The 14592-nt window shown below is 37.6% G+C and overlaps 1 protein-coding gene across 1 annotated transcript in view; it reads left to right on the top strand.

The window, feature by feature from the left end:
* Window positions 1-14592, top strand: part of SLC16A8 (solute carrier family 16 member 8) — a 257817-nt gene that overhangs the window by 162760 nt on the left and 80465 nt on the right. The gene's annotated exons all lie outside the window — the stretch shown is intronic.

Here is a 14592-nt window from a genome sequence, read left to right on the forward strand (position 1 = left end):
GAATGCTTTATTAGAATTTGTGGAAGGCTGCAGAGACAGTCCACTGTAGAGCACAGTAGCACACCATGGTAGGACTGTCTCTGAATCAGAAATCGTTGCTGTGAGGTGTACACAAGGCTTCTACTTTGCGGTAACCTTTCTGCATGTGGCCCAATATGTTTAGGCAGCCATACCAAGTAAAGGAAAATAAAGAAAAAGTAAATCCCTTATTTGAAAGTTAAGTACAGGGAGAATTTTATAACTCAAATTGAAAAAGAGAATGGAAATCTAGCGAGTACAAAGAAGAGCTCATGAAGGCCATTTATTTTTATTTAAAGGATATTCTGTTCTAATATAGTTATAAACAAGACTCCAGATTAATACCAGCTTAAACCAGATCTGGCTCTTCTACTGTAGCTCAGACCATCAGGCTAAGTGGCTTTTGCTGGATTTTGCTTAAGACTAAATATGCTAATACTGCTTGTACTATTTCTAACTGATTGTACTGACCTCGCTTTGAATTTAAATCACTGTTATTTTCTGGTGGCAGAAGAGAAAAACAGACTAGTTCTGGGCTTGTGTTTGTTATTGTGGTGAACTTCTAGTGTATTGCTATTGGTTGGAGCGATCGGTTGAATCTTTACAGTAAGACTGCAGAGAGCTGTGCTGTTGTGCACTCACTGACAGACCTGTAAAGTGATTTCTTGAGTCCTGTTACAACTTAAACACACAGAAAAGTAATTTTTTGTGTTGCATATAAATTTGCTAGTTTTGTTCTATTTCAACTACTATGAATTATCTTACCTATTTTTTAATCCAATCAGTGTACATATAGTTAACCTGAAAATACTATATTATGGCCTGGTTTGGGGGCCATCTTGGAGAGGGAAGTGGTTATTCTACTGCGAGTAAACTAATTGCTGTTATTTCTAGGTAGCTGAGCACTATTGGCTAATGTTTACACCTGTTTTAGTTGGTTTCTTCATTTTGCTTGTTCACTAATTACTACGTTGAGCATCAGTGAAAGCAGTACTATTAGTGGTGTAGCTTAACAGTAGGAACTGTACGGACGTTACATTTTTCCTTCAAGTCAGTACCATCAAAATAGCTAGACTCTAGTTTTGATTATGCACAGGAGAAATATAATTGCATTCATCTGCACTAAGCTGCCATTGGCTGTGCTAAACTGCGCAGTGCTGATCTAAAGAGACCCAAGAGACCTTGCTCTTTATCCCTTATATCTAGATATCCATCACTTTCATGTTATTTACTCACTTCGTCTACCTTCTCATTTGCAGTAATATTCCCTCAGTCCTGCTTTATTCCCTTTTTAGGTTTTTTAAGGTTTATCACTCAATAGCACTGGACATGGATAGTCAGCCATACAGTACCCCCTTCCATTGCCAGCCTTCTAGCACATGGTATCCTAAGACAGCATAGGAACTACCCCATGTTCACTGAAGATGAATTCCTGTTCAACCTTGTAGATTCTGTCTCAGAGAGGTATCATACCTAGTGACAAACCAGCAAACCAAAAGGTACTAGTGGAAGAAACACGGCTCCTTTTCTTTTTTAGCAGTTTTATTGCTAAAAGTAGCGAACCACAGCAGCAACACGTAATTTCAGCAAAACACTCCAAACACATTAACGCTATGTCTCCACACCTGCGTTTTCGTTTGAATACACTTCCTCAGATGCACAAAAATACAACTCTTCCCCTTCTGCTTAAATACTATTACTAATTGATTGATTAGTCCTAATAATTCAATAAAATACTTGATTGTTCTAATCATCATATAATACATAAAAAAACCACCTTTACAAAGTGCCTTCATGTCTTCCCTTAAAATCATGTTACAATTTATTACATTCCTAATCGCAACATTTTATCCCTACAATTAGTTAATAAATTTTATTCATAAAATTCAATACATTAAAATTTTTCATTTTATATATACAAATCAATACATTAAAAAATATTTAAAACATATATATGCATACATACAACCCAAAACCATTCAATGCTCCCTCTGGTGTCTAGATGAACACATTACACCCACCATTTTCATAATAATGCTTAAACTAATACACTTCCAAGTTTTTTTGTTGTTGTACTAAAACACAAGTTCAAGTTCATTTCCTGGAGATACCCTTTCACTTACAAATCCTACCCTCTTCTTTTTTCAAAAAATAGAGCATGTAGTATTTTGTATTTGTTTATCTTTAAATTAATTTCTTGGTAGATTTTTCCCCCTCAGTATATACATTTCCCACCTCAGAGCTTCGCTGCTCTTATTTTCAATACTGGGGCCAAGGAAACATAATTATTCAGCCCTGGTGGGTTATACGCTTCCAAGTGGAGTTGCCAAAGTAACTCTTTATACTCAATTGTCTCTTCCCATTGCCCACCACGTATGTCTTTATTTACAACCTCTAGAACAAAGAAGGTATATTCAGCTTCTTCACATTTTGTTTTGTGCTTGTACAGAGCATTACACATACTTTTTGTCTTCATTTCATAATTATGCTCGTAAATTCTATCTCTTAGTCTTCTTTCAGACTTCCCCACGTAAAATGCCTCACATTTCTTACATGTACTTAAATATATTATACCTTTTGTTTGACAATTAACGTATTGCTTGCTCTGCACTAATATATCCCTACTTTTCACATATATTGTGTCTTTATTACAAACATATGTGCACTGGGAGCACCTCCCACATTTGAATGTGCCTTTTCTCTCCCTGGAAGTGGTGTTTTCCTTTTTTTTCTTTTCAAACAGATTTTTCAAGTTTCTTCCTTTTCTAAATGTACATTTCAAGGGTTGTGTAAACAGACTTCTCAAGTCAGAGAATTCACCAAACTTTAACCATTCTTCCTCCACTATTCTCTGTATGGCCTTAGCCTCCCCACTGTAATCTATTACAAAGTTATTTCTTACATCAAAAATGTCTTTTTCAGAACTGGTCACTTCCTTACGGTCATCTTCCTGCCCTAAGATAGGCCGATATTTGCCCAATCTTCCTTCCCTCACTTCCTTCTCAATTTCAACAATTAAGTTCCTTGGGTAGCCTCTATCTATAAACATTCCACTTAATTTCATACACTCTTCATCAAAATCACTGTCATACCTAGTGAACTTGGAGGCATCTCTCTCGCAGCTTGCAGCATGTAGTGAGCATCACATCATCATGCCAGCTTCTGGGAATGTTCTAGCAATCTGTGACTCCATTAGTAGACATACAGATTCCACACTTATCAGGCTGGAGAAGGACAGGCCTACAATCATCTGCTTCTGGGAAGCAAGATTTTCTGACTAAACAAGAAACTGCCTGATCTCAGAGTACTTCTACACTGGAATGTGTCCTTGTATGTGTAGTTCCTGAGACATGGTTCAAATGTAAGGAAAACATTGCAAACACACTGGCAAATAATTTTGCTGAAATATGACTATGATATGATATTAGTCCATGTGGGAGTAAATGATTTTGTTTGCAAAATCCTGAGAGGAACATACTAGAACTTGCTACACAAGTATCAGACAAGAATAAGGCTTTGGTCCTGGTCAGAATCCTCCCTTCGCTGAAAATTATGCCTAAATATAGGGAAAAGATAATTGGTTTCGACAATTGGTTAAGTAGCTGGTGTCATTCCAGGGGGATACGGCATGTATCAGTCTAGGTCAAGATAATTGACAAACTTGCTTTGCAAAGGATGGCTTGCGGTTCTCATTTAAAGGGTTATGCATACTGGCTAAAGCTTTTGATGCACCCATTGTGCCTTTTTTAGTATCAGTTCATCTAATGAACAGACTCATACCTCTCAACTATACAGATTTTACATCTTTATTTAACCAACACATGTAATCCTAAATTGAACAGCATCAAGATGGCTCTTTGCAATTCCAGGAATTTTAACAAGAAACTTCCTGATCTCAGAGTACTTCTACACTGGAATGTGTCCTTGTATGTGTAGTTCCTGAGACATGGTTCAAATGTAAGGAAAACATTGCAAACACACTGGCAAATAATTTTGCTGAAATATTCTCCCTTGAAACTCCCACCCTATCATTACTAAGGAACATGTCCTTAAGGTACTTTTAAAGACAAAAAACTTCTTCCATGGATCCTGATAATATACTAGGTTTTTGACTAATAGTGTACATATGTACTCACAAAATCCTTCCATAGGCTATTTAACCTAAGCCAAGCTAAAGGCTATATTTCCAAAGTTTGGTGCAGTGCTGTATGGGTGTCCTTTTACAAGGGTGGACCCAACACAGACCTTGTAAACTACGAACCTATCAGCCTTACAAGTCTTATCTCTAAAGCCATGGAATGCATCATCACCAACCTCCTAAATTGTGATATCAAAATTCTTTTTAGACTTGACCCACAATATATTGGCTTGATAAAGGGTAGATTATGCTTGCTAAATCTTGTTAGCTTCTTTGAGAAGGTCACTCACGTGATGGATACTGACCACATTGTTCATGCTGCATATCTTGGTTTGGCCAAGGCATTTGATGCCATACCACATGAAGGAAATTTTAATAAGCTAATGGCTTTAAACATTGATCCCTATGTGGTAAGATGAATAGCCAGCAGGCTTAAGGACAGGATGCACATTGCCTGTGTAGGTGATGCCTCTTTAAACAGACAGAAGGTGACCAGTGGTGTCCCTCAGGGATCTGTGCTTGGCCCCACCTGTTTGGCATTTATTTTTCTGACCTCAGAATTGTTAACAATGAGCTCTGTTTGAACAATCTGCAGATGACTGCAAACTGTGTAACCCTGCAATGCAAGGCTACAATGCCTTACAAACATTTAGGCCAGCTACTACATAGGCAGAGACTAAAGGTGGAGGTGTCTCAGTCTACATCAATAACAAGCTTGTCTCAAGGCTGACCAAACAAGATGATATGCTTGAGCTTCTTTACATTCAAATTGGGTGGTGCAGTGGTGCAGCAGGTTAGCGTTGTTGCCTCACAGCAAGAGGTTCTCTGGTTCGATTCTTAGCTAGGGTGCCTTCTTTCTGGAGTCTGCATGTTCTCCCTGCATTTGCGTGGGTTTTCTCTGGATGTCTAGTTTCCTCCCACATTCCAAAGACATGCATCTGGAGCATTTCTCCCCCGGGCTTACGCTGAAAATGGGCTTTGTCCCAGATGGACTTTCCTAGTAAACAAATGTTAAACAAATAAATAAATTACTACAGGCAATGTCCCATACCATATCCTTGAAAGCTGTAGGTCCCCCTTTATGACCCAGGAATCCCATAACTCAAACTTACAGGAGACACTCACCTTTAAACCTAATACCATATTCATGGGCGACTTTAAACACACAGGCCGAGAGATTCCACAACTTTGTAAACACGAACGTTTTGGACCAGATAGTCCACAATTCTACTAGAGGCCCAAACATACTGGACCTGGTCCTAGCAAACAAGAGAGAATGCCCCCCCATGTAATGTCTACTTAATTTAAACAAACAGCTCAGAAGGCAAATAAAGTCGACTATGGCCAGTTTTGAGGTAGAAATAGCCTCCCAGACCAAAGACAACCACAAGGCTTTCTTCAGTTATGTCTACAGCCTCAAAGGCAGTACACAACAATGTGCAGAACTAATTGTAAATGCAGCCACCTACACTGAGCCAGAAGATATAGCAAATCTACTGGCAGACATGTTCAGTTTCAGTTTTACTTCCCTCTCACCCCAGCTACCCCTCAGGAAATATTATTTTATATACCCCCCAACTAACACTAGGAAGCATGTCCTAAACACACTCTCCAAGGCCAAGAACATTGCCTCTATTATCCCAGGATGCTTCCTAAATAGCCTAAAGCATGACCTATCAGGACTACTGGAGTCACTATTTAATCATAGCCTCCAGTCAAGCTTTATGCCATGAGAATGGAGAACTGCAACAGTCATCCCTCTGCACAAGGGTGGACCTTCTATGGACCTGGAACCTACACACCTATAAGTCTGACTATTCTCATATGTAAAGCCATGGAAATGATTAATAATTACATAGGAAACCTTTAAACATTAGATTCATCCAAGTTTGGTTTCATCAAAGGCAGATAATGACTATTCAAACTGGTAGTCTTCGAGTAGGTTCCCATGATGCAATGGATGAGGGCAAAACAGGGCTAACACAGACAAATAACTAATACCAGAGCCATGGTTTAAAACTCAGTGCCAAGAAATGTATAAAATTACCCTTTGGGAAAATAGCAACCCTAGGAAACCATATCACTGATAATGCACCCCTAAAGCAGACAAAGTAGTCAAATATTTGGGGACACATGTAAAAAGTAACCTGGTTTTTGAGCAACATGTGCCTAACATAGTAAGGAACTCATTCTATGTTGCTCGACTTATAAGCAAGGCAATGGAATCTAGGTCCAGCAATGTCATTGCTCCCCTGTATTTGCCCTCATCAGGCTCATCATTGAGTACAATCCCTCACTGGTATACGCCTGAACAGGCACATGCAACCGCTGGGATGTCTGCAGAGGTCCCTCACAAAATGAATACAGGGCACAGACATCATGTCCTATGCAGATCGCCTCAAATCCCTATTGTTATACTTTGTCTCCTATGGACTATTGAGGGGCAATCTATGCCTGGCATACAAGGCATCCTTGGATCCCACTCTGATGGACCTTTTGTATATCTGCAAAACACATAAACATCTGAACTACCCAATCTAGACCCTTAAACCTTGCTTACGAAATAAATGGGACATGTTGGAGGGACAGGTATGTGTGTCAGAGAATACTCTTTCTCTGGAATAGGGTTCCCATCCAATGTGAAGCAAAGTTCATCCCTAACTCTATTTAAGGATAAACAGGACCAGTGGATGGGAAATCAGAAATTGACTCCTGGCCTGCTACCTATGTCTCTAATGGGCAGAGGCAGACTGTAAATGCTTGACTACCCATGCCCCAGCTTACATATACACCTTAAAATATGCCCCTTTCATGTAACATCTGTGGTTTCAAAACCTGTTGGATACATTTGGGAAGCACGGCTAGGATTAAAAAGGCCCTGTTGTCATTATTCTGTTCTACATTTATGAACCTAATTGTTAAGTCCCTAAAAGATGCATTTAATTTTCAAAATAAACTAACTAACTAAGTTAATGCCTGGTGTTTAGAAAAAGGGTTGAAACTAAATAACAAGAAATGTGGTATTGCTCCCTTTGTGAAATAGCTAATCAGTGTAGCCTACAGCACAAACAATACTCCATCATTAATCAAGACAGTGATCAGAGATCTGGGCACCTGGGTATACAGCTCTCTCTCTCTCTTTTTTGACTACTATGTGGCTACTATAGTCAGAAAATCATTCTATATTTTGTAACTGTTTGTCAAAGGCATCTCTTCCAAATCCAAGGAAGTCATTGTTCCCTTATATTCCTCCCTGGTATGACCCATTATTGAATATAAAACATCCTATGGCATTAATCTCACTAGACTCATTAAAAAAAACTTGAAAAGCCATATCAGTTCCTAACCAAAAAGATCTCTTGTGCCAAAAATCTCAGCTACTATGTGAGACTGGAAACCTTGTCCCTGTACTCTGTGTGTTATAGACTCCTGAGGGGAGGTTTTTGTCTTGCTTACTGTGCCTTTAGTAATACTGCTATCTTTGACCTCCTTTTTCATGGTAAGTCAAATAGTGCAGCTAATACTAGAACCAGAGATCTAAACCTATGATGCATCAGCATCGGCATCAACCCCCCTTTTCCTAGTTTGTATATAGGGTTAGGGTGTTAAATTAATGGTAACAATCACTCAGAGTCAATGTTCACACTATCAGATGGCTAGCCCTGCAATTATCTAAACCTACATCAGAGATCTGAATCTATATCAGGAAATAAATCAAACAAAATGGGAGTCAGATTCATCATCCAGTGTCTCGCCTGCTCTAGAATAAATTCCCTGTCAGGTCAAGCAATGTTATTCCTTGTCTCTTTCAAACATAGCATGGACAAATGGATATGCACCCTTAAATTTACACCAGAACTTTCAGATCTCACCCTTCTTGAAAAAGGTTCTAGAGCCTGACCGAAGTTATTGGCAAGGCACATGTGACATCTGATCTAATTACCGTGTATGTCCTATGATCCCATGTATACAAAAAGGAAGCAAAGGGATATAGAGTGGGAAGCAGATACAATCTTGGAAGATACAAAAATTGAATTAACAACTGTGAGTTAGACAGAATAATTTCAAAAGGAAATGAAGATATGGTACCAGAATGGGATGGGGTTGTATATCAATTTTGCAAAGAACTGAATGATGAAGAAAAACAGTTTTGAGTGTTATAAATAAATGGTTAATAAAGTGAATAAGGAATAAAGACATCTGTTGAGGGGTTATAAAATCATTATGGAAAAAAGAAGAAACAGAAAATGAAAAAAAATGGAAATCAATCACATCATGTGGTATAGAGTATAAAATCATAATGAGGATGCTACAGAAGATGTTTAAACAGGGTTTGGAAGTGCTTATCGTACGAGGAGTATTTGAGATTAAAATAGAAATACTATGCAAATGTTAGACATAATAAAAGCAGTAATACAGGATATAAAAGGGAAAAACTAAACAGGTATATTATTGCATGTGATATACAAAATGCATTTAAAAGTGAGAATCATGAATGATTATGGGAAGTAATGAGATTATATGATATACCAGTGATAGTAATAAACTTTATAAAATGTACTTATGAAAAATATGCTGCTCCATTAATTAATAGGTTAATAGGTAAAGAAATAAAAATGGGGTTAAGTGGGGCTGCCATATAAGTACAGTATTGTTTGGTCTAATAATAAATGCAGTCATTTTAAGGTAGAACTAGTGATTAAAAGGCAAACATTTACTATGAAGGTACAATTAAAATACTGTTTTTAATGTGTTATGTGGATGATTTGGACATAGCAGTTAACAATTAAGTTTAAGTGAAAATAGTGATGCAGGAACTAGGAGAATTCTTTGATAAAATAGGACTCAGTTTTAGTTTAGAAAACAGTAAAGGATCTTCTTCTTCTTCTTCTTCTTTTTTCGGCTTTTCCCGGTTAGGGGTCGCCACAGCGGATCACCTGTCCGCTCATGATTGGCAGTGGAGTTTTACGGTGTCGAGTTGCCAGCCTGGTGCCCAACCTTCCACAGAAGGCACACACATGCACACACTCACACCTAGGGCCAATTTAGTGTGTCCAATCCACCTACAGCATGTCTATGGCGGTATAATTAGAATAGGTAAATTTTATTTTTCAAAAAATAAATTGAAATTTTGGAAATAAGATTTGGAAAATAAGTACTAATGGAAAATGGAGAGGAAATGTTAAATGAATTGCAGAAGACAAAAAAAATATGGAAATTATAAGTTATCATATAAAATGTTTATCTTTTACTTTATATTTTTTAGGAAAATTGAGTTATGTGGGTAGAGTTTCTATGCTTACTGAAAGGATGGAAAACAATTTAGTTTATTGATCAGTGTTGTGGGGGTTAAGATTAAATCCAATTAGAAGAGGGATTGTGTATAATAACAGAGTGAGAAAGATGAATTGGTGCTAGTTATTCCAGTAGTCTATTTGAGTTCTTTACATTTATTTTAACTTTTGAAACTAACAGAAGGAGAACAGAAAGTACAATTTGACATTTTAAAATGTAAATAGTTAGAAAATGTTCAAGACTTGCATTACAAAAGAAAGATAATGGCAGGGGAAGGTGGGATGGTAATGTATTATAAAGATTAATGAGTAAAACATAAATAAGGAAATCAGAGGAAAAAAACAAACAAAAAAAAAGGACAGAAGTTAACACTGGTTATTATTATATAGATCCATGGAAAATCTAGCTGACAAAATAGAAATGTGCTATAAAAAGAAAGATTTAAAGATTTGAAGGAATGCAAGGATTTTATTTGAAATTGTCTTTAAGAAACTGCCAGTAAATGAGTTAATAATGTATACGTGCATTGAAGTTGAGACAATGGACTTTACCTTTTTGGAATATGAAACAACAAAGTTGTTTTGTTTTTCTTTTTCTTTTTTTTTTTTTGGAACAATAAAAATACTTAGTGCTTTGTGAAAACAGAAATTAGGTAATATAGAAATAGATTTGATTTATTATGGTTATTTTAAAGATTTGATGCTAAGATTCTTTTCTTCTGCTTGGAAAGTATGCCTAGCTTGATGTTCACAACTACTGTATAACAAGAAGTGTTTTTTGAAGTGATTAAGGGTGAAGTGATGTTGATTATGGATAAAACAGTTGGGGTTGAAATGGATATTTTACTCAGTGTAAATTATTAGTATTTCTTTATAGAAAATGTAAATATGTGAATAAAATCCTAAGTCAGTTGTTAATTTATTCAGTTATTTTCAAAAAAGGCTCCCTAGCCTCTTTATTAAATGCTTTGGGTCTTTTACATTACCTGAGCTGCTACCAGCTCAGGCAGATAAGAACTCAGTTAACATCTCATCTGAAGCATGCCACACTCGGGTGTGTAGCACCCCCCCCCCTCACCTTTATGCTGCACTGCAATATCAGCACTGGAAAATGAATCCAAGTACTTGGGGTGGTAACAGAACCCACAGCATCAAAGGTAGGTGTGCTACCTGTTGAGCCACTGACACCAGCGCATATAAAGTACTGTCAAATTTCTTGTATGCACCATCCATTTTATATATTACAACACTTGTAAAAGCAATCATTAGTACTAAACAAAGGATATTGGTTTATAGAGATGCAACTCTATAAGCTGGTGTTCTATATATAGGATACATATACATATCAATAAAAGTAAAGCAGTAAAAAGAAGACACTTTCAGTTAAAACTAGTAATGAGCACATACTTGCTGGGCAGATTCCTGCTGTACAAGTGCTAGGAAAAGCTCACTGCCGAAGGAACTTCCACAACTGAAATCTCGCTGAGTTTCTAAAAGCAATAAAAGGAAACAACCTTCAGTTAAAACTGATTAGAAGATGATCAAAATATATTATCCCTGTCTAAGGGAGCATACAATAACTTGGTCTTAACATCATCAACCTGAATGACCCTGTAACAGCTGCTCTGGAGGAGGCATCAGCAGTGCCATATCCACACATACAGCATTTTAAGTACAGAAATGCAATGGAAAGCATGTGTTTGCATTATGCATGAAATAACATGGGATGCTTTATTGTGATGACTCACTTGTGTGCAAGAAGTTCGGGGGGGGGGGTCTTGATCACTGGTCTTCCATGCTCTGTCCCTAAAGGGATTTTGCCACTTTTCTCTTCATAGCTTAATTGTATTGATGCATCACCATTTTCAGCACCTTCATTTACTAACTGGTGATGAAGATCAGAATGTGAAATTGGGTTACACATGTAATAAATTTATTGGCAGTTAAGAATAACCTTCCCTTCATGTGAACCCCACTAATATCTTAATAAATCAGCATGGCTGTCCTATCCCCATTCTTTCTATAATTTTTTCTTTGCATACCACACACACTCTTGTGCATATGCATGAATGCACGCATTTGCACATATAAATACCCCCCCACACACACACACACACACACACACACACACACACAGTCTCAGACAAGAAAAAGGACATGCTGCCACCTTCAGTAACTACCTAAAAAGAAAACAGTCTCCCTGTATGAACATCTGGCAGATAGTGCAGATTAAGGCTATGAACTGTTAACAAGTCACTTCCTATGGTACAGACTTTGATTCCCTCAGCCTTAATTTACCTGCTGTGTGACCTTGAGCAAGTCACCTAACTATACAGTGCTTTGGGGCAACTGAGAATTTGGACAATGCTCCTTAATAGCCTTCTGAATTAGAAGCCTAGTAACTACACATGAACATCTGAATGTGAAATCTTAAGTGCAAATTCATTTTATAAACATTAAATAACCAGTCTCCTGTATCCATAGTGTATTCCTACCCATACACCCATAAACATACAAACAAACATGCGCACATGCTGAACATTGAATTGGCTCTCCACCCATTTCACCAGAGAGTGTTTCTTCTAACATGGAAGAGGCTGCCCAATCTCCTTCTTAATAAACAACACATGCATATTTTTATTTACTTATTAAAATTCTCCCAATCTCTAGATGCACTGCCTACCCCTCAACCAAAGCTAGGCCCTTTTACAACCTTTTTAGTCTCAGCATTCCTACTAGAGATAATGGTGGTGCCTATAAGTGCAATCAGTTTAAAAAAAAATCTATCATGTCCATTTACTGAATTGCCTCACGTCCAAATCCTTTGGTAGGCCTATTGGAATATCATTAACACTGGATAAGACCCACAAGTTGACTAGGGGATGAGCATAAAGTAGGGCAATCTGGTCAGGTTTCAAGGGAAATACAGAATTAACAAAAAATGGTGAACAGACAGGATTTGTACACTAACCTTGTGGTATTCTGTTTTGCATATGATAAGGTGATGTAAAATATATTTTACTGACTTTAAAAGACTTGGCATTCAGGTGGTCTTTGAACCATAGCATGGGGACTTTGGTTAAAGCCATTGTACTGTAGTACTGTTGTGAAGCAGGAGTGACTTATACCTTCAAAGCCTTTTGTTAGACCAAAGAGGAAAATAACAGTTAAGAAGCATGTAGTCTGCATTAGGGTAGACAGCATTTGGAATTTAAAAAAGAGACTTGCTGCTTTTTAAATATAATAACTTCCCTCCCCCCAGGGTTGAAGAGCAAGTTGAATCTCAAGTTGTTTCTGTGAGTTTATTGGCAGCATGTAACTGACATATCTGTTTAAATAGTTTGCTAATTCATGTTGAATGCATTTTGAAAGCTTTATAGTTCTGTCACCAGTGTATCTATTACTTGTTTAGTAATGTTAATCTTTTTAGTATTTCTTCATTGACTTTGTATGTATAAGTAATATATTTTCTGTAGTCTGAGATACATGGTTTTGTACCTCTTTACGTTTTCCACTGGTCACAGAAGCAGTTGAGATTCTTTCTGTCTGCATTAGAGAAAGACTTTTTTTTATTTGAACTAGACTAGGCCCCTGTGAAACATGACTTGCTTTAGCTCTGAAATGGGCTAGTGTTGCATTCTGTCTCTGCACCAAAAGAGTATTAAGGAGAAAATGCTTATCAAACTAATGCAACACAGTGCTTGCAAAGGCCTATAATACATTGTATGGGTCATTAAACTGTAGACTAGACAACTAGTCAGCGGATTAACACTCAAGCAGTTGGGCAAGCTCTGACTGATAAATATTCAACAAGGTGCAGCAGACAGAGAAGGGTAGTAATTTAATCTGGGTTCCTATTATTTCCGCGAAGATGGATTCGTCCACATAAGCAATTTCTTGGCCGTCCTCGTCAGTTTAGCATTTTCTCCACTGTAGTGCAATCTTGGAGTTGGTATATTTAGATAGGGGGGTGGGGGGCACAGCCTCTCATGTTGGGGGTGTGGGGGGGTGAAGCCCCCCACTTTGTAGTGTTTGTGGTTATTTATTGGTGTTTGTAGGGCACGCGATTTCTTTCCAAGGGAAAGAAATTGCACATGTGGAGGTGCTATATTTTGAAAGTTCATGGTTTTAGGGTCGATGAAGAGGCATTCGATGGAACTCCTCTTCGAGGAAATAATATAGACCCTTTAATCCCACTGTCAGGCCACTGAAAGAAAACCATAGAGTGATCACTGAATGGGCCAGAAATTAGACAAATGATTTCTTGCACCCTGTTTCTAAAGACAAGCTCAAGTAGAGAATGATGTTCTGTGCAACTATAGGTTTTATGAATTCTTCCGCTTAAGTAATGCATTTATTATCTAAATGTGATATCAATACGTTTTCACTAAACAGATATATTTTTTTCTGATTGTTGCTACCATGTTCAGTAATCCCACTATATCTTGCAGCATTACATGTTTAATCAGGAAGATCTTCTTAGACTGTTCACTCCACTGTGAACAATGGCCATGTCATATTTAGCCTTAATCCTTTACAACATAATTGAGATGCCTCTGCTTTTGGAGACAGGCAGGTTGAACAGAGTCACAAACTCATTACACAATCAAGTGAGATATGTGTTTTACTTAAAATGGAGTCACCAATTACTAAGATGTTTCGGGAGTTGCCAGATCACAATGTCTGCCTTATGGGCTTTTTAGTCTAGCTTTGTTCAGTTTTAACCTCAGATATTTTCTTACAATGGACTATCCCCACTGCCATGTTATGGTGTCTCGCTATGTTTCTTGACTACAGGCAGGTGGTGATATGTGTAAAATGTTACATGTATGATGTGAAGTTCTGGTTTTATTGAGTTTATGGTTTCTAGTACATGAGATGTAGCTGAAGCTTTTGTGGGTGTGGTCTTTAAGACCTCTACATATGTAGTGGTTGGTCTGTGTATGTATGCTCACAGACTGGTGCTAATAGTGAGAGTTTAGCCTTAATATTCTAAACATACTTACATATGTCAATGTGAATGCTGTTTCCTTGGAAACAGTAGCACAAAAACATCATTCATGCAAAACAGTTTTCTGTGTGAGCAAAACCAGCCCACCCCATGCAGAGAAGCTTTCCTTAGTGCTCCTTCGTTTAATATTA

Source organism: Protopterus annectens, chromosome 1.part0, assembly GCF_019279795.1.
Source record: "Protopterus annectens isolate FY-2018-M chromosome 1.part0, PAN1.0, whole genome shotgun sequence".
Taxonomy (NCBI): Eukaryota; Metazoa; Chordata; order Ceratodontiformes; family Protopteridae; genus Protopterus; species Protopterus annectens.